Raw genomic sequence first — 15,802 nt, 5'->3', positions numbered from 1 at the left:
CGTTAGCAGAACTTTCAACAATGATAGCCTGAAAGCGTTTTAACACTGCTCACAGAGATTCGAGATTCCCTCCTTCATTGTTCCTACCATGCCCACCCAGGTGCAGTGCGAGAAATCTCCCAGAAACCTCTCCAGCTGCTGGCCTCTCACCTTACAGAGTTTGCACGTAGATCCCTCTCTGCCAGAAGCCGCCCTGTGCCAGCTAGGACAGATCACACCTGCGGCTGGGGGGCAGAGTGATGGCGGGGGCTGCCCTTCAAGGAAACCTGGACAAGTCTCTGCCTCCTGAGCCCCTCGGTTCATGTCCTCCCCACCCCTTCCCTTTTTGTTTAGTTTGACCTTGGTCACTGATGACAAGGCTTCTTTTCCTGCCAAACCAATCAATAAGCTAAACAGACAGAAGATGAGTATTTAGAATATGGGAAGCCAAACTCAAACACAGATAGGTTATCAGTCTGGTCCAGAGCAGACTTCTGAGCAAATATTTCATTAACAAATTTTTCATGGCAACTTGCATGTTAAAAAAAAAAAGAGGGGAGAGGAAGAGAAAACAGTGGTGTGTGTGTGTGCACGGTGTGTGGATAAAGAGAAAGGCTGGCTGAATCCTTGAAGCTGAACTGCCCTGGGAGGCGGTGCTTCTGGGAATGAGGGGTGGAGGGTGGGATGGCAGAGAGAAGCCCCCAGGGAAGGGGGTGTCCTGTCCTCATAAAACCCTTCAGCTTCAAACCTCCCTCTCCTTGCGGGGCTGACCTGTGTAATTCCTCTCCGGCCACCTCGAGAGGGCTGGGGCTGGTTAAGTCTCCTGGATGCAAACCTCAGTAGGGCAGCAAGCAGCTGTCTGTGAAGCCCTGGGCTGGTCACTCAGTGAGGGGCTTGGAGGGGAGAGGAGGTATGGATCCCAGGGGAGCTGGAGCACAAAGAGAACATTCAACATAAACAACAGTAACTAGAGCAACGCTTGCCTGGCTCCCTCTAAGTTTTAGGTGCCCTTGAAGCTTCCCCCATCAATCAATCCTCACAACCAGAACTAAGACTATGGGAAACACTGGTGCACATGCCCATCAGTGTCTGTTCTCTTGCTTAGTATTTTGAATATCACATTTTATTCACAGAAACCCTTCAAGTACTTTGTTTTAATTCATAGATGAGGAGCCTGAGATTCAGAAAAGTTGAGGAACTTGTTCAGATTTGCGCAGCTGGTAAATTGTAGGGACAGAATTGGGAACTAGGTCTGTCAGATTCCAAAGACAAGCAGTTCGGAGTGTCTTTCCCTTGCTCCATGTAGCTTTAAGTGCACTTTAAAGGGAAAGTCAGCAAAACGTGGCATTATTAGTATTCAACTCTGGTGAGCAAGTGCTGAGAGCAGGAAAGGACGGGTTGAGTTTTCTGCTCCTGTGTGCTGTGCCCCTTCCCGCCTTAGCTCGTGTACACAGTGCTCCAGCCTCCAGGAAGTCCTGTCCACTCACCAGGCTGTGCAGACCTCAGTGGACAGTTGCTTCACAGGGAAGCTCCCTCACTCTCTCTGGGCTAATTGTTTTTATTATTTTCTATTTTCCTTCAGGACACTTACACCAATGCTAATGAATACCTTGGTGTGCAATTTATTGATGAGTATCTGTCTCCGAGACAGACTGGATTTAGTAATAAGAAAAATAACAACTCAACCCTCTTCCATGCTTACTACAAGCTTGGCACTATCTTAAGGGCTTTACATATGTTAACTTACTTGTTCCTCTTAAGCTCTCTGTGAAGTAATAACTGTGAGTGTTCCTATTCTACAGATAAAGTAACGGAGGCACACAGAAGTAAAGGGACTTGCCCAATGCGATTAGCCAGTAAGTGACAGAGCTGGATATGAACCCAGGTATTCTGTGGTTCCTAAATCCATACTCTTAATCATGATGACATCATTGCAGACTCCTCCCATTTTGGCATGTACTCTTTAGAGTGTACAAACCTTGAGTTTGGGGTGCTCATGTCATTTGCTTGATTAGCAAAATATAATAAAGGTGATGTTATATGACTTCCAGGGTTAGGCCTTAGGATGCTCTGCAACTTCTGCTTTCTTTCTTGGAATGCTTCCCTGGGACCATGGTGGAAGGAAGCTGGTCTGGCCTATGGCTGCCTGTGAGGCCACATGGAGGAGAAACTGAGGCACCCTGGACAATCACCTGCACGGACTGGTGGATGTGTTTCCAGAGGGAAGCCATCTCAGACCTTGCAGCCAGTCAAACTTCCAGTTGAATGCCAGCACAAGATTAAGTCAGGCAAAATGAGCAAGGGGACCAGCCAGTCAACCCACCGAATCATGAAAATTAACAAATCATGGTTCCTCTGAGCCACTAGTTTTGAGGAGGCTCACCTGGCAAGAACGGTCTTGGTCATGTTGCATCCCTAGTACCTAGCAAGGCTTCTGGGGCACAGCACTTTGATGGTAAAAATGTTTTGACTGAATGAATGAAGAGAAGTGGGATTAAACCAGGCGATCCCCTGGAAAATGGTGGCTAACTCTAGGATACATTATGGAATCCCCTCAATGTAACACATTGTGAAATTCCAGAACAGATGATAATTGAAAAATACTATCACTCTTAATTTTCTGTAGTTGCTTTCAAGTTCTTATCAACCTAATTTTAGAATATGTTACAAAGGCATTTGTTGTCTTCAACCATTATCTTGATATAATTTTGTATTTGTCTGTACAGTCATTTGATTAGTATGTACCCCCAGCCTCTATTATAAGCTTGGAAGGGGTAGAGACCCTACCTGATTTTGCTCAGGGTTGTAAGTTTTGTTCTGGCTCATAGCAGGGGTTCAATATGTACTGTTGAATAGACTGAATTAAAAATATGAATTTATTTACTTTAATTTCCAGGTTCTTTGGGCTGGTATTAAGCTCTCATCTGCATTTTTGGGTTTTTCTTTTCAAACTGTGAATTATAGAATGCTAGAGGTGGTCGGGACCACTTTTACAGGAAAATGAAGTTCAGAGTTTAACGTAGTGTCCCATTGTCAGACAGCTAGTTCGTTGCAGAGTCAGGACTTGAGGTCACATCTTCATCATCCACTGACTTTACATTTTCTCAAATGGGTATCTGAGGCCCCCATTGCACAGCTGAGCACACTGGGGCAGAACCAGCGATGGACCACAGATTACTCATCTCTCCGAAGGCTGTCTTCACCAGTCTAAGCTGACTCTAGGGTTAAGCTTCTGCCAGCTCCAAGTATTTTCTCTTTCATGTTGTTCTCAAACATATTTCTATTCCCGTCAGACCATCCCCCATGTTCCCATTTAACCTGGGAAAGTTAAACCCACTTTTGATCATCCTGTGAAAATCTGAAGCAAAGTGCTTCCTTCAAGGCAGATGTTTGGAAATTCTGAGCTGCAGGTGCTCAACTTGTCAAGTAACTTTTCAAATGATGAAAAATGGGGAAAATGTAGGTCAGAAAGCAATAAACTATATTCACATCCAATATAGCTGTCTGGATAAGGAGCCGACTTTGAATCCCCACCTTTTACAAAAATGAAACAAAAATCCAAATCCAACCCAAAGCATTACAGATTTAAGTGCTGAAAGTATTTATTATTTCTATTCAAGTAATCCAAGAGCATAATCTCAAGAACATCTATGCCCCAGGAATGTCTCAAAACACCATGGATTTGATGTGATTCCTTTATCCAGATGTTTGTAGAAAAGACTCTGTATGGCAGGAGGGAATTAAAGATTTATTTTTAATATTTTTGAGAAGAGTCATATTTCTAATAACAGTGAGTCTTAAAATGTGTCCCCAATCTTTGTGCCTCTCTGCCTTTACTCATTATTGCTTCTTTAAGTATTATCAGCCTGTAGGCTTCCAAAGGTTGACATTGAGAAATTGGAAGGACTAGGTTATTGGGGTGCTTTCACTGTAGCACTGATAGTCACATCAACTTCATTTCAAGACCTAATTTTCACTCATCGAGTAAGTTATAACCAAGTCCTACAAAAGATCAGTTTTCATGGGGCAAAGTCTTCACCGAATTGCCTGAGTCTCTTAGCCTTGCAGAGTGGTGGTTTGCCTTTGAAGAATGTGGAATGTTTCTAAGTGTCCCTTAAATCTAGATATATTACATCGGAGACCCCAGTGATTACCATTTCCCTCGTGTGCAGACATCTTACAATAAGATATCTGGGAGTCCTGAGCATATTATTTGAAGGCGTCTCCTTCATCTATAATCCCCTTACCTGCAAAGAAGGATATTCCAAAACATGCTAGGTTTTATGAGGTGATTGAGTTTACCTGCTGAAGAAAACATATTTCAGGTTCTACTGGCAGAGAGAAATTTTAAAATTAGGTCACATCATGGTTAGAGGTTGTATTTGTAACAGAAACTAAGAGGTCTTAGAGATCATACACATTTTCTGGCTGGGAACCCAAGAGGAACCTACCATGGAGCTTTCTCTAATTGGTTTCTTACACTCAAAAAATATGCTGAATATTTCTATAGAAACTAAAGTTCTGATCTAAAGTAATACAGCTGGGTTAAACTCCAAGATCTGAGTTCTAAAACTGGTCTCCACCAGACTAGTGTGTGTGCTTTGGGGGAAGCACAGCAGTCCTCCTAGCCTCTAAACCTTATTTCATTTACTACTCCTTGAAAGGGATGAGTTAGAATTTAGTCAGTCTTTTATTTTAAGATTTGGAGACTTCTTAAACATAAATACTTTTTGTTTCTTTGGCTGACATTCCTTTGGGGCATACTTCCTGTTAGGTGTTCACCTAGTGCTTTATGCTTTATCAGTATTAATTTATTTAATCCTTGCAGGAACCTTCTGACTTAGCTAAAGATGCTGTCCCATTTTGCAGTTGAGAAACAGAGGCACAGAGAGGGCAAGGAACAAACACATCAAATGTCCAGAGTCATATGCAAAATCAGGAAGTCGGAGTCCAGGGTTGGCTTTACCCTACTCTGAGTTGCCTCCTCAGCCCCTTGTGTCTCCATGACTTTAGGAGCCCCCCTACATATGGAAAGCTGGGGGAGAGGACGGGAGTTGCATATTACAAAACATAATCACCTGTTGGGAATGAAGCAGGATGGAGAAGGGAAGGCCAAAGGAGAGCAGAGAGAATAAAACAGAAAGAGCATAATGAAGACAGAGACTGTGTGTGTCTTAAATTAGGACAGCAGCTGAGAGAATTACAATGGACATCCTTGGAATGGCAGGTGGAACCCTTAATTTGGAGTGCGATCCCTCATTTCACAGATGAGGGAAAACTGAGGCTGAGAGAACATTCTGAAGACACGGGAAAGGAAAGTGCTGTGATTTTCCGGCTAGTTAGCAGCAAAGCCAGGGGCTCCCCTTCCCTGATTCTGGGACCAGGGCTCTGAATCACTGAGGCAGCTGGAGGGAACTCAGCAGAAAGGAGCCTTTTTCTTTCTGTGGTTTTCCTTGTAAAACGTTTGCTTCTTGGCTGACATATGGTTAGACTCTGACACATGGAAGAGAATTTTCATCCTACTGTTTGCAAGAATTATTTCCTTGTGCATTGTCTTCCCTACCTCACGTTACTTTTAGGAAGCAGGCAATGCAGTTGGGAGGCCAAGTTCACTGTCATTATCCGATTTCATAAAGTCTCTGTGCATTTCTGAAGAGCTACAGAGGGGCCAGGTGAAATGGCATGGGTTGAAGTAAGGGAAGGAACGAAGACCATGGTCGGAAATGAAAAGTATTCAAATATAAATTAATATAAACCCAGGGGTCATCTTGCATACAGTCATGGCAATAAAAGAACCCACAATGTAGATGAACAAGTGAAAAAAGTAATCACAAGTAAGAAAGAGGCGGCCAGGGAGATTACTGAACAAAGTCCAGAGAGTGTAAAAAAAGATAAGAAAGGCAAAGGTAACTAATGAAAAAGAGATTGCACTGAAGGTTAGGAGAAATCATGGGAAAATTTTCCAAGTGCGGAAGGAACACAGGTCATTGAAGGAGGCACTTGGATGACTATGACATGGGGAAAGGTAATTTTTTGAAAACAGAGGTAGATGTGGCTAAAAAAAATTAAGTAGTTTTTGCCCTGGAATGCTCAGGGAGTTGGAGGACAAACCTTAGACAATCCAATACACATTGCCCGAGGAAAACCAACGAAAAATTGAAGCATAGCAACAACATGCCACTGGGAGAGATTTACAAATTAAGAATGGCAAATAGAAAAAAAAACATTCGAAGCTTCAGTCCAAGCCAGGACATATGTAAACATATACTCACATAATAAATGACTGGATCTTAAGAAGTGAGAATTTGAAAAACAAAAGTTTGTGGGGAAAAAAGTCCTCCAAATTTATGACTGGGTACTGCCTCCTAGCTGTCTTACAGCGTTAGGCTCCCCTCCATTCTCCGTCGCCTTCCTATGTTCCTTCAAATATATGTTGAAAATCTGCTAAATGCTAGGCATTGTGTTCCGTCTCCGGAGGTACATAGGTGCATAAGACATCGTCTATGGCCCCTGCCTCAGTGAGTCTACACCTTGGTGGCAGGGCTGTGCTCTGTAGGTGACAGTAAGGCGCAGCCCTTTGCCACAGAGCTGGGAGAGGCCTGAGTGGTGGAGGAAAAATGGTCATTTTGGATCAGGACAGCCACATTCCACTTTTATGGAGGACATCGCAGTAATGCTTATTAGCATAATGAAGAGTAACTGTCCCAGAGATTTTGTTTTTATTTTGTTTCTCTATAATCATAAAAGGGTTCTCATAGTCAGGTGTCATTGGTGTGATTATTTAGGGGGAGATAGTCTAGGAGCTCCTGATGCCTCATTAAGTGGGGTAACTTGGGCACATGCTCAGGGGGATATGCTTGTGGGGAGCTAGCTGACTGTGTCGCTTATCCTGGTGTCTGGGGCAGGGGTCAGTGTTTGGCCCACAGGGAAAATGTGTGGGGGTTGAGCTAAGTGCACTTGTCTCTGGGGCCCCTCACTGCCCTGCACAGAGTGAGGGGAGCCTACCACAGCTGGAGAAGAGTCAGAGACAAGGGTGGTCAGCAAGGACAGTAAGACTCAAGGTGCTCAACCCGGACAGGCAGGTAATGTGACCATCCAGTTCAGGACAGTGACAAATAAGGTAGTGAGGCCAGGGATAAGGAACTGAGAGGTAGAACACATCCTCTGTGGTTGAGGGCAATAGACTTGAAAGGAGGAATCCAGAGCGCAGAGGAAGAAAAGATTTTCATGTGTGGCACCAGGATCTGGAGCAATAAGAGAAATCAAGTGTTACTGTGGATTGCATGACTAGAAGGACTGTGGAAAAGTCAAAGCTAATTAGCTACGAGTTATAAAAGGGAATGCTGAATGTTTGACCAAGGAAATTGGTCAAACTGGGGGAATGGCTGCTGAGATTTCCCCGTTCCCTGTCTCTCTTCCCATCTGGCTCTTCCCGTAGCTTTTGTTCACTACATTTAACCTTGACTGTGGTGCGCTGTGTTATTTCTAGCCCTATACATCAAGAACAAAATATATTAGTAATAGTTGCTCAGCCAGCTTGCTATTCTTATAGAAAGACAGGACTGGAGAGAGAGTGGGATGTGGGGAAATTTGTGTCACTTTAATCCTCCTCCAACCTTTGTGATTCTGATATGCTTTGCTGGGAGCTAGATGCCCCATTCTCTCTGAGAATCCTTCCTTTAGAACCCTTTCTGGTAATACAAAACATAGATTTAAGAAACCAATTACTGATTTCTTTTTCGACTGTCTCTTACAACTACCAGGTACCAAAGAATATTTTCTCAGGAAGAAATTAGTAGTGATTTGGTACAATTATATTATTAGTGACCATAAGGAAAGTTGCTACAATCTTTATACTCAAACAGAAACTATTGACTTTATTGATTTAAGAATCTCTCTTCTACTGGGGTAGTAGTGGGTGGGGGTTTGATTGCTTACTGGCATAAATGTTCAAGTTTCAGTTTGTTACAATGCAGCTCTCAACATTTATTCTCAAGACAATAATTGTATGTAAATATGCCAGAGGTGAACATGTGACTGTAAGTGCATACTGTTCACAACATCACTCAGAAATAAATACCTTTGGATCAATCCAGTTTTAAAAAAAGAAAATGATAGGGAAAAAGGGAAGTAGTTTATCTAACTTCAGGCAAGCTATCTCCTCTATCCCTTGTTTACACCCGATAATACATCCACCAATTAAGCATTTAACTTATTTCTTTAAGGTCAGGTTGCAAAGGAGTCGATCCAAGTTGGGGCGTCAGGGACAATTTCACATGGGAAATCCACTTTCTACCTACAGCAGGTGTGTGTCTTGGCTCGGAGAACAAGCTGTCTCAGGTGTGGTGGCCCCCGTGTGCCTGCCGGGAGATCTGAAATCATTGGTTTAATATTAGCTCTGGGCACATAGCTTGGCTACAGGATCCCCTAAAGCTCCCCTCTGTCCAGGAGGTGAGTTTGTTTTAAAATGGCTGAATGTGTGAGGGACATGTTAAGATAATTCATTTAGTTGGAGTGACAAGGAGGAGGAACAGGGAAGGGACTGAAACGTACAGGTAAGCCAGGATCTCTAGAGAATGTGAAAAATGTCAAGTTCCATGTTCAGAAGCCTCAGGGAATTTTGATGCCAGTGAGCTCTTTTGGACTCTATCCCTCGCCCCAGAAGGCCTCTGGGAGCACGTCCGGAAGGTGGAAGGGAAGAAGGTGATGTGCTTTGCCCTCAAACGCAGCTCCAGCATTGCCATTAAGGAAAAGAAAAAGGCCCATTTAGAAAAAAATAAAATAGATCATCCCTTGCTGGCCCCATTTAATTGACCACATTTACTGAGTACCTATTGTGTGCAAAGCTTACAGGAACACAATATGTGAAGATTCTAAGTGGTTCATTCTAAGGTACTTAGGATGAATATATAAGTGACTACACAGAAAGCTGAAATAGTGCATATAATGGGAAAATGGAATGAAAGAATCATGTACTCGATTGTGGTTTTATTTATCCCTTTATTTACTCTTTATTCTACAGCACACTGATCTTATAAATAGCTATGCCTAAAAATCAGAGAGTTACTATGTAGAGAAAACAAGACCATTCTCCCTACTTACACAGTAGGGCAATGCAATAATGCAACTGCTTTTATTTGAGGGTTAGGAAAAATCATTGTCATTGATTATGGTCATATGGCCTATTTACCCAATGTGCAAATTAGCACGGGCTTTGAGTCCTGCGGCAAGACTTCCAAGGTCATTTTGTCTTTACAGGCTCCCCCAGAGCCTCTGTTCTGTGTTTTGAACCTTGAGAGCAGAAGTTTTCACAGCCTTCTCTGGTTGACTGGAACAATTTTCGTCTTAAGGAAATTCTTTCCGTATGGTCGAAGACCCTTAGACCACTGGTTATTTTGTCTCTCCTTCCAAGAGCCCCCTTTCTTTCTACCCTAGCAAATGGAGAATGTTTTCCCAGACAGGCAGCCTTTTTGAAGTTACAAATAAGTAGATAACGACGACACTGACCCGATTACTGGTGCATGAACTGGTTGAGCCTGAGCCGTGGCCTAGCGTAGAAACCAGGGGCTGCTGTCAGAGGAGACCAGCGTGATGCAGGATCTCAGGCGGAGGGGAGGAAAAGCAATAGACTCAGCCGCATGCTCGGGTGATGTGGAAGTCAGCGAGCTGGAACAGCCTGGGCGAGCCGCCCTGTCATGCCTCCAGTGGCCCTTCTCAGAGCGTGAGCAGACCTTACAAAGAGGCATGACCTCCCCTTTCAGATGACTAGCAGCTCACCGTGATAACTAACCCCTCGGGGATTTCTTTTCAGTGAGGTGTGATAAAGGTCAGTCTGCATCAGGAAGAAATCTGACATGGAGGAGGAGTTTACAGAATGTGCTTTTACTACTTTTGAGTCTTTTTCAGTAGCAGAAGGATTCCCTTTAATGAAACAAGAGGGACATGTAAAGAACATGGCATCAGTCATTTTACTTAGACGGTGCTTTAAGGACGTGGGGGGATTGCATGGAAATATTTCACTCTTCTAAATGTGGTAGAATCCCCATGAAATAATTAAACTTGCAATTTGTCCTAGTTTATGAAGCATGAATTTGCTTAAATAAAGGTAAAGTTTTGCCTAGCCAGTTAGAAGAATCACAAATTTGAAAGTAGTGGAGATTGAATGAATGAGATGTCGCTATTTTTATGTGAAGATTCTAACTCTTTATTCAGAAAACTCCTATAGTAGAGATCCTACTGAATTCATATTCATGTCATTGGAACTTGAACTGATATCTTTAAGAATTAGAATAAGGTCAAATGCAGAGACAATACAGTGTTTGCAAGATCTTTCCCAGAATCCCTTTCATTCGCCTCCCTCCTCTCCCAAATTAAGAAACAAATCCACCGGAGGGCTTTGGCACCGCTGATAGGTTCCCTTTTCCAGGTACATAGGCTAGATACCTGAGAACCCTCTTTTATTATTAACCCCTTATGCTCCTCACACACCTGTGTGACAACACCTGTTTATTCCTGTGGAGGTATCTTAGCAAGTCCTTTCCCTCCATCTCCCTGGATCTATCATTACCTCCTGCCTGGTCTATTGTAGCAGCTTTCTAATATCTCCCTGTCCTAACATCTCCAATCCTATCAATGAAGTAACTCTCCTAAAGCATGACTGACTTTGATCAGATCTCTCCTGCTTGTAAATGTTCAGTGGCTCGCGATGACTTACGAAATACCGTGTAAAACCCTCTGCCTGGAGCTCTCTGTGTCGGCTCTAATCATCCTGCGCCTCCCTGTAAGTGCCCTCCACTCCAGCCAGACGGGTCTACTTCCAGGTGCCTGTGCTCATGTCGCCTTTTCCATCACAGCTTTTTTACTAATAATCTGCCTTTAATGTTCGCCCTGCCCCCCCCCCAAAGCTTTCCTTTAAATCCAATTCACTTTCCTTTTTTCATTTAGTCATCTATTCAGTTGTGTCCATTCAGCAAACCTTTATCAAATGTCCACCCATTGTGGGATACCACTTCTGAGCAGCCGTCCCTGACTTTCCTAGCTGGCAATAGCCTATTTACCCTCATTAATATTTTAGAGTTTTATACCACTCAGAAGATTCCTCACAGGCTGCAGGTCAGGTCCTGGCTCTGCCACCTGCCTTGTCTAAATCTCTGTTTCACCATCTGTGAACTAAGAGCTCCTCTTTCCTTGGGTGGCTGGGTTGCAGTGGGGATTAAATGCAATGGTGCAAGCAGAATGCTTTGCAAAGTGTGTGTGCCCTTGGGGTGAGCTGCTACTGCTCTTCCTATTATTATTTGTTGTGTTGTTATACCCATTCATTCTCTTTGAGACCAGGGTTGGCACTTAGGAAACTCCATGTGGTCTTGGGAGCCATTTAGGGAGTGCCTGCCGCTTTAACCCTTTGATCAGTTTCACTAGTTGCAAGACACAGAGACCCTCTTATGTTACCTCCAGAGAAGAAGGGTGATTGTGAGTCTGGACTGGAATCGAGGACTCATCAGATTCCACTCACCATGTGTCAATTCCTCTCTATGTCTATTCTGTTCTGTCAACCCAGCTAATGGATTCTGTGGCTGACTTAGAATCTGGACCACTATATAATTTGCTTGGTCCATTGCAAAATGAAATGAGGGATCCCTTGTTCAAAAAAGAGGAGAAAAGCTCTACTAAATGTGAACTAAAATATAAAGCTTTTCTTTATCCAGAGGCCTCTTCTCTCTGTCTCTTTCCGTCTCCACCTGTATAGTGTTTTATGTGTGCTATTTAATATCATCTTTCTTCAGGCATGGAGACACTCAGAGGGCAGTACAGGCTCTTATTGGCACCAAGGGGCCCACTGCTGCGACTTTGCGACCACAGCTGAGTTCCCCTTCTGTGCCATACACTAGATGGCAGCACCATGCCCATTGGAGGTGAGTAGAAGTTGAGCCAGGCATCACCCCTTCCCATAGGCCTGCTGCCCCATCCAAGACAGATGGATGCTTCCCAGGGCCAAGTGGTGTTGCAACCTCCACCTGTGATGATGAGCAAGATACCTGCACTAGGGGAGGCCGAGAGATCTGCTGCACGGCATTGCCTGACCAATGAGTCATGTTGGGCCAGCCCTGGGCAGGGATGGTGGTCACCACACCCCAGCTCTAATGCCACAAGTCGTGGGTGCCTGACCCTCCATGACCTGCATTTGGTTCCCTGCTGGGTGGTGTGGGGAGGAGGAGCAGGCCTGAGAACACAGGGCAGGGAGGCAGCAGCCAGAAGTGGGACCCTATGAAATGAGGCTGCAGCTCTGGCGCTTCTTCCAGGGTCCCACCTGCTTCACTAACAAAACCCACAGTCAAAAATAAGATTAAGCACCAAATCCAAGCATGGGGTCCTGTGAAGCTCTTCCTGTTTAGAGTGCTGACTCTTTTGAAATGGCAGCATACACATTGAAGAGCATAGCTCTGTATTATGACTCTTTTGAGCAGCCGTGACTGCTAACTGGTTTATTCTTTCAGTCTCCAAAAATTCAATTACTAAAAAAGAAATCTGATTGGCCGAGTTCTTTCTGTCCAGGCAGCGGATTGGCTACTCTTGAATTAGGTGCCTGTTCCTGGTCCAGTCATTTGGAGTCTAGAGAGCAAAGTCATAGTGCAAAAAACAAGGCCCCCTCTGCCCACTGCTTTATGGGCAGTGTGTGAGGATGTGAGGGCTGTTATCTTTAGTGTGGGACTCAACAGATAAGTTGAATTTTGAATGAATTAATTTGTTTTTTTGCATTAATAAATATCCTTGAGAACTCTACTTAGTGATGTTTTATTCCCAAAGTTGTACTTTATATATGGAAGGGTGAAATGTTTTCTTAAATTATGTATTTTGGTATACATTATTTTCAGAAATTTATCCTGTCTGCCATGCATTTGTCTGATTTAATGAGGCTTTAGATCATGGTTTTATAGAATATACTTTAGAAATTATCTTGTTCATCTCCTGTGATTTTTCAAACACAGAATACATTAATTAGACTATGACAAAATAGGGCAATTAAAGCTGGAAAGAGTAAAGACTCATCTTAAATAAAACTACCAAAACAAAACAAAAAACTTCCACATGTTTCTCTACATCAAAATTAAAAAGGATTAAAAATCTAACAAACATACCTAAAACTTATCAAAAAAAGAGTTAATATCCTTAATATACAAAGTGATCAAATAACTCAATAAGGAAAAAATTAATAGGAAAATTGACAAAGGCATGAGTAGACAATTCACACAAGAAAAAGTACAAATTGCCAGTAAATGTTCAACTTCATTTTTTAAAAAGAAATTAAAATTAAGATGACAACAGATATAATTTTTTTCCAAATTGGCAAAGATACAAAAGAATGATAAGACCTGACTCTGTTCTATGTTAGATGGAGCAGGAAAATTCTTGTGCATAGAAGGATGCTTTGGAACAATCTTTTGAAGGTCAATTTGACAGTATTTATAAAAATGTGAAAGATACGTTAGTTCTTATCTTAGATTTTTACTTCTAGGTTTGACTTTAAAGAAGCACTTCTATGCAGACAATGGTATATGTACAGAATACTTGATCACACTATTGTTTGTAAATGTGGCATATTTGAAATGTCCAACAATCTATCAATAGAAGAAAAGTAAATTTATGGTACTTGAGTCCATTTGATGAAATATTAGGTGACCAATACAAACAATAAGGAAGGTTTACATGTAACTACATGGAAATATGCCCAAGTTACATTGTTAAGTGGAAAAAAAAAGTTAAAGAAAAAGATCTGCATTTTGAACCCATTTATACAAAAACCCTCTATATATTACTCTGAATATTTGCTAGTTAGTATCTATTAATCATTATGTATAACAATATAAAAGGGTATTATAGTACAGTTTTATAAGAGCATGTATTCTGTATACACTTGTGGATACATATAAGGAATGTCATCTGTATCCCCCCTCCAGCTGTGGCACCAGTCCAGTAGGGCAGAAGGACATTATTCCTGCTCTTGAGGAGCTTATATTCTTTCTACAAGAGGAGATGAAACTGGCTGGTACCACAAAGAGTAAACGGCCTAGGACCGAGTGTTCTTGGGTACTTACTGAATGGAGACATTTTATGTTCACAAAACCCCTAAGAAGTAGAAATAGATCCCCATTTTTCAGATGGCCAAACTGAGACTTATCTAGGAACGCAGTGTTGTGTTGACTACATGATCGATCATTTCCCCCAAATCCTTAGACAACCACGATCTCACACACAACTTCCACCCCGCTTGTCCCTTGTAGCAGAGGCCTATCACCAGCCCCAGTATTTAAAAGTAAATTAGATTAAATATTGGAAGTATTCCAGATGTATTCTGATTACATATATGAAAATGTGCAAAAATATCAGAATTCCACTCCCTCCCATTTTCTCTGTGCTGTAACTTCACAGAACTTTTTTTCTTTGTGCTTTACTCAATATTAACAGTGACAAGGTCCTTTGAGAAGCCCCGGATTCCAGGCCTGGTTCTGTTGTTTTCTGTTGTGAGCTCTGGGCACCCCCCCCTGGTAAGTGTCCCCAACAGAACTGCTTTGTTTGACCACCTCTAGATGAGGCAAGGCATGGGTGAGTCCTTTGAACCCTATAAAACAATGAAGATAAGTTTCTCTTCCACAAGATTTGGATCTGGGCTTTTTTCTCCCCATCTCTCTGATGGAAGTCTCATCACAGAACCAGGAAACAAGGTCATTTTCTCTCTAAGAACCAGCTCACGTGCCTCTCCCTGCAACATATGGGGATCTTTCTTTGGAGAGGTTGCTTGGCCAGGTGAACAGCTGTTGCTGGGCGCCCTTATGAATAAGTGGCAATAACTCTGATAGAGTGAGCTTAAGACGACAGCTTAACAACTTTTCTGCAAGAGTAGGCTTGTTTCGGTTTTTCCTTAGCTTATGCACCTCTGGATTTATTTCTCCTGCTTTTGTGTATTTGACAATCACATAAGTTGGCATTTGTTTGGGAAAAAATGCTCTTTTTTGTAACTTGTAACTTGACCACTATATGTTGGCTGGAAAAGTGTATGGAGTAATATATTTTTATAAAATATAAGTAGATGGATAAACACCAATATGTATTCAATGCCTTACGATAGGTTCATCCTTTGTCCCATTAATTCCACTGTGAGGGGTTTAGCTGTCAGATAAGATTGGCTAAATATGAAAATTTGTATTTTTAAGGAGGTTTACCGTATTGTTTATAATGGTAAAAATTAGAAATGATTTCATTTTCTAATAATAAGGGATTGGTTAAATAAGTGAGGGGTACACCCACACAACAAAATATATAAAATTATTAAAAAGGATGTGTCAGATGTGCATATTCATATGCACATGCACATATACAACTATATGAAGAGGTTGTCTGTTGTTAAATTGGGTTATAAAACAGTATGTATAGTGAAATCTCATTTTGTTTTAAAATCTATATGTTTTTGAAGTCTGGAAGGTTATATGCCAAAATGTGAACAGTGGGGTCATCCCTGGATGATGATAAAGGATAAATACACATACACACACACAAATATATATATATATATACACACACACACTAAATTTTCCAAAATTACCATATATTATTATTGCATTTAAGAAAAAAACATATTTTTTCTTTAAATATAGAATTATGAGATTCTATTTCTTCATAAAGATCAAATATAGAAACACAAAAGAAACCCCCTTACTGTATCAAGAACTCCCGTGAGATGTGTTATGAAGACCTTATATCTACCAGAAATTCCTGTCCTCAAATAAATCTGCTCTATTTTCAGAACTCTACATCCCTTTTCTACAAT

At 41.9% G+C, this 15,802-nt stretch overlaps 1 long non-coding RNA gene across 1 annotated transcript in view; it reads left to right on the top strand.

The window, feature by feature from the left end:
* LOC140844299 (uncharacterized) overlaps positions 1-14,693 on the top strand; it is a 113,203-nt gene extending 98,510 nt beyond the window's left edge. The window contains exons 2-3 of the long non-coding RNA XR_012122455.1: positions 11,763-11,891; positions 14,443-14,693. This is a non-coding gene — a long non-coding RNA (uncharacterized lncRNA). The remainder of the gene's footprint in view (positions 1-11,762; positions 11,892-14,442) is intronic.
* Positions 14,694-15,802: the final 1,109 nt, after the last annotated feature.

This window comes from Manis javanica, chromosome 11 (assembly GCF_040802235.1).
Source record: "Manis javanica isolate MJ-LG chromosome 11, MJ_LKY, whole genome shotgun sequence".
NCBI lineage: Eukaryota > Metazoa > Chordata > Mammalia > Pholidota > Manidae > Manis > Manis javanica.
The sequence above is the reverse complement of the archived record's forward strand: the minus strand, read 5'-3'. Positions and strand labels throughout refer to the sequence as shown.